We start from the raw sequence: 5,347 nt of genomic DNA on the forward strand, positions 1-5,347 counted from the left end.
CGGGACCCTGAGCGAAGCACGTGCCCTGGGGCCACTGACCTGTGAGCCTGAAAACAAGGATTCCAGTCCTCATGACTTTCAACACAGAGTTGATTTTAAATGGGCAGAAGTGGCCTCATATTAACATTGGTTCCTTGGTCTATCTAGCTCAGTATTGTCTGCACTGACCGGCAGCATCTCTCTGGGGTTTCAGGCAGGGGACATTCCCAGTTCTACCTGGAGAGGCAGCCGGAGATTGAGTCCGTGTCCTTCTACTCCTGAGCTGCCACCCTTCCCCAAATTATTATTATTTATTAAATTTGTATACCACCCGCCATCTGCAGCTCTCAGGGCAGTTCGCAATGTAACAAGACTTATTGGTAGGAGAAAATAACAGAGGCCAACCCAGGGTATATTGAGAAGCAAAGCGGCTAGTAACCCTGATCTTTATTCAAGGAACTGTTGCAACAGGGTCCCACCCCACACGAAGAAGGGAGGAGAACCCAGAACAATGGTGCACAAGCCATTATATAGACTCTTGAAATTGCCCACCCTGTAGCCCAAGACCCCCCCCCCAAAAAAACATCATACATCACAGAAGGAGGCAGTCTGCAGCAGAAATCCTGCTTTGCCAGGATACCTGATAATGGTCACTGATTGCTTTACCTGGGCAGCCTGGCCATTCCTTTTGAGATGCTAAATACTTTAATTCCTGAATCCAGGTCACAGGATCACCCAATTCATCCACAAATACGCCCTTAAGACAGGATTTGTATGCAAAAAAAGACAATGGGGAGGCTTTCCCCATTTGCCTCCCTCCTTGCAGATAAATCTATTGAGCTCAATTGGGGAGAGTCAGAATGGCTCCAGGATTGCTCTCCCATACTGTTTCAGACACATGGTTCATATCTTTAGATATGTGTGCATTTATGAATATTTGTTCCATATTTGAGACCTTGGAATGTCATTTAGTCGTGTCCGACTCTTCGTGACCCCATGGACCAGAGCACGCCAGGCACTCCTGTCTTCCACTGCCTCCCACAGTTTGGCCAGACTCATACCAGTAGCTTCGAGAACACGGTCCAACCACCTCATCCTCTGTCGTCCCCTTCTCCTTGTGCCCTCCATCTTTCCCAACATCAGGGTCTTTTCCAGGGAGTCTTCTCTTCTCATGAGGTGGCCAAAGTACTGGAGCCTCAGCTTCAGGATCTGTCCTTCCAGTGAGCACTCAGGGCTGATTTCTTTAAGGATGGATAAGTTTGATCTTTTTTTGCAGTCCATGGGACTCTCAAGAGTCTCCTCCAGCACCATAATTCAAAAGCATCAATTCTTCGGCGATCAGCCTTCTTTATGGTCCAGCTCTCACTTCCGTACATCACTACTGGGAAAACCATAGCTTTAACTATACGGACCTTTGTCGGCAAGGCGATGTCTCTGCTTTTTAAGATGCTGTCTAGGTTTGTCATTGCTTTTCTCTCAAGAAGCAGGCGTCTTCTAATTTCGGGACTGCTGTCACCATCTGGAGTTACAGGTAGGTAGCCGTGTTGGTCTGCCATAGTCGAAACAAAATAAAAAAATAAAAAAAAATCCTTCCAGTAGCACCTTAGAGACCAACTAAGTTTGTTTGGAGTGACCATGGAACCCGAGAAAGTAAAATCTCTCACTGCCTCCATTCAGAGGCGTAGGAAGCTGCTCCGGCACCCGGAGTGGCAAACACATCGTGCACCTGGGGGTGGGGCATTGCTATGTAGCGCGCACATGCGCAGCGTCGCTACATCCAACGCATGCGCACTACGTAGCGGGTTGCTGGCAGCGGCGGCAAACTGCGAGCAAGCCGTGGAGCGAGGCTTTTTTACCGGGGGGGGGGGGGAACTGCGCCCTCTGCCTCCCAAGCCTACAGCAAGCCTGGGGAAAGGGGGAGAGATTTTTGCCATTTTGCTGGCGGCCTGGACGCGCCACCATGGCCATCGCTCGCTGTAGGCTTGGGAGTTGTGGGGGGCACGCTGTGTGTCACCCCCCAGGTTGGAACTCGGGGTGGACCACCCCAACCCCCCCCCCCCGTTGCTCTGCCCCTGCCTCCATTTCTTCCCCTTCTATTTGCCAGGAGGTGATGTGACCCACAGCACTACCCACGTCCCGAGCCTAATTGTACCTATAAGCAAAAGACGTCAACTTTTAAAAAAATAAAATAAAATCTGATTACCGTATATACTTGAGTATAAGCCTAGTTTTCCAGCACACTTTTTGTGCTTTAAAAGCTGCCCTCGGCTTATACTCAAGTCAACCATTCCTTAAGAAGTGTACAAGAATGGTGGTTCTTTACTCTCCCCAGGCAGCTTGTTCCATTCCTGAACTTCTCACATAAATGCAAACTTTAGACCCCAGAAGACAGAAAGCCTATCAGTTAAGGAAGTATTAAAACCCCACAGGTGCTCACTTTCCCTGGCTCCTGCTTAAACAGGACAGGATCCCAGCCTTCTCTGTATAACACAAGGGAACATTGCGCTGTGGGTTAAACCACAGAGCCCTAGGGCTTGCTGATCAGAAGAATGGCGGTTCGAAACCCTGCGACGGGGTGAGCTCCACAGCAGCAAAGGAGGAAGAGGAAGGAGTAGCCCAAAGGGCTGCTTTGGGCTGCTCGTTCCTCCTCTACCACAGTGGCAAAGGTGAACCGGCTTATACTTGAGTCAATAAGCTTTCCCACATTTTTGTAGGGAAATTAGGTGCCTCAGCTTATATTTGGGTCGACTTATACTCGAGTATATACGGTACATATTGACTGAAAGTGTTGATGCTACTTGTGTGGCTCGAACTGAGACATATACAAAATATTGGTGCAAAATGTTGATGCACCAGTGTAAATGCAGCTATTTCTCTAGGTGGACTGGTTAATAGCTTCTCAAAATATCTTCAGCAAATGAAGCAATACTTTTGTCCCCATATTTTAAAAAGGGCAATGTGGCCTAGTGGTTTGATGGCATTGGACTTCGTCCAAGGAGATCCGAGGGCGCATCTAATGCTTTCGGGGTGACCTTGACCCAGCCACCAACTCTCCCTGGATAGTCTACCTCGGAGGAACGTCGTCAGGAAGTCTGAGCTCGCTGCAATGCAAGCTTGTGACCGCTTGCTCATTGACCGATCCCAGCCGCCACAATAATACCTCTTTTGGAGGCTGGATGCGGTTTTCTTCGTGACTGCGGCAAATTAAGACCTACTTGAGGAGCAGAGTGGGTGATGAATCGCTAAGTAACGCTGCTGTAGGATTGGCAATTGAAAAGAGATGATCAAAAGCCCTCGACCTTGAAGCTGTTGTCAGTCATTTTGCAGAAGTGCATGAGAATCGGTGTATTCAGCTTTCCTCCCTGGATCTGCATCCTCTTCCATTGCCTCTCAGTGAATGACAATCTAATCGGCCAGAACTGATGCAAAACTTAGTAGGTGTATCCAGATGTCTCAGTTGGCTCTTGCATTCCAAGAACTCTTTCCTTTCAGGGAGCCTGTTGTCTGTCCAATTTGTACGTCGGTGAAACCCAGTGTGGTGTTAATGGTTAGAGTTTTGGGACTAGGATCTGGGAGAGACCTGGGTTCGAATCCCCAGTCAGCCATGGAGCTCAGTGGGTGCCAGCCACCCATCTCTCAGCCAAACCAACCTTGCAGGGCTGTTGTGAGGAGAACCATGTACACCAGGCAAGGCCAAACTTGGCGCTCCAGATGTTTTGGGACTACAACTCCCATGATCCCTAGCTAACAGGACCAGTTACAGGTGGGTAGCCGTGTTGGTCTGCCATAGTCGAAACAAAAATAGAAAATGGTACCAAGAACAAACTCAGTTGTTCTCTAAGGTGCTACTGGAAAGAATTTTCTATTTTTGTTTTAACAGGACCAGTGGTCAGGGATGATGGGAGTTGTAGTCCCAAAACATCTGCAGGGCATTAAATAAATGCTTGTGAAGTATCTCTGCCTTGTTTGAAAGCCCTGTTCTCTTTTTGCAATTTGAATTTGGTTAATGCATGCAATATGAAAAATATTATTACCTAAATTAATCAATGTTTGGCTTATTTTTTTGGAGGGGGGGATATGTTTAGAATGGCAGTTTTATTATCAAATATCCAGTTATTTTTCTTTCTTTTCCAGTCACACAACTGGAAATATACTTTGCCACTTCCATGCCCCCCCTCATTATTATTTTTCTGGTGTTGCCACTGCATGCAAAAACCCTGGCAGCATCTCAACGTAGGCTTGGATCCATGCCTGTAAACCCGGAGAGCTGCTGCCAGTCAGTGCAGGGAATACTGAACTAAATGGGCCAATGGGTCCAACTCGGTGCAAGGAGCTTCCTCTGTTCCGCTGCCGAGCGCTGCATCCGCTCCTGTTTGCAAAGTATCGCAACGGCTGCAGGAAAAACAAATTATTGCATCTTCCCTACTTTTTAATCCCTTCCTAAACAGCAAAAGAAGAAAAGTGCTGTGACGCAATGGGGCGGAGCTCCTAAGTCCACGCCCCCTTCCCATGTCCTTTACTGATTGGCTGCCCTCCCCGCCTTCTTTTCTATCTTACCCGCTCTCGCTCCGCCCTCTGCCCCTCGCGCGCCTTTCATTCATTCCTCTCTCCCTTTCCCGGGAAGGGGGCGGGGAGTCGATGACGCGCGTCGCCTCATATACATACGGCGCCCGGCATGCTTTGCGGCAGCCCGCCGGCGCTACAAACCGGAGCAAAAGCGGCGGGGGTCTTTTCGAGAGGGATCCGGAGCGAAGGGGTGAACCGGAGGACACCGCGGAGGGGCTTCAGGTTCCATTTCAGCTCCGGAGAGCGGCCAGGATCGGCTCGCCCTCACCTGGGAAGCCCTCTGACGGCAGGGCTCCAGCGCCGGCCGAAGGGAACGGTAGCTTTGCGCAGTGGCAGTATCGTAGCCAATGAGGTTAATCCGAGGCGCGATTATTGCTAATTGAAAACTTTTCCCAATACCCCCCATGACGACTTGAAATATAGTCGGCATGGCAATTTTTGACAGTCTCTAACGTGAGACTGAACTTTCGCTTGTTCCCAAAAATAGAATTAAGGTCTCAGTGAAAGAAACTGTAATCCGATTGTTTCCGGCTGTTATGCAAGTTTTAACCTCGTGACAGCGTATTTTATAATTGTTTCTACAAAAAGTTTGGTAGTTTCTTTTTTGTAACATATCCCTCCGTGGATTATTTCTTCTTTTCGGCGATCCCATGTATGCTAGTAAGATTACAGGTGGGTAGCCAGTGTTGGTCTGCCATAGTCACAAAACAAAATCAAAAATTCTTTCCAGTAGCACCTTAGAGACCAACTGCATGCACACGAAAGCTCATACCAGGAACAAACTCAGTTGGTCTCTAAGGTG

At 48.6% G+C, this 5,347-nt stretch overlaps 1 non-coding gene across 1 annotated transcript; it reads left to right on the forward strand.

The window, feature by feature from the left end:
• Window positions 1–4,863: 4,863 nt before the first annotated feature.
• LOC117052527 lies at window positions 4,864–5,002 on the forward strand. Its single transcript, XR_004427267.1, has one exon. It is a non-coding gene; the product is annotated as a U4 spliceosomal RNA (small nuclear RNA).
• Window positions 5,003–5,347: the final 345 nt, after the last annotated feature.

The sequence above is a fragment of the Lacerta agilis genome, chromosome 8 (genome assembly GCF_009819535.1).
Source record: "Lacerta agilis isolate rLacAgi1 chromosome 8, rLacAgi1.pri, whole genome shotgun sequence".
In the NCBI taxonomy this organism is placed as follows: Eukaryota; Metazoa; Chordata; class Lepidosauria; order Squamata; family Lacertidae; genus Lacerta; species Lacerta agilis.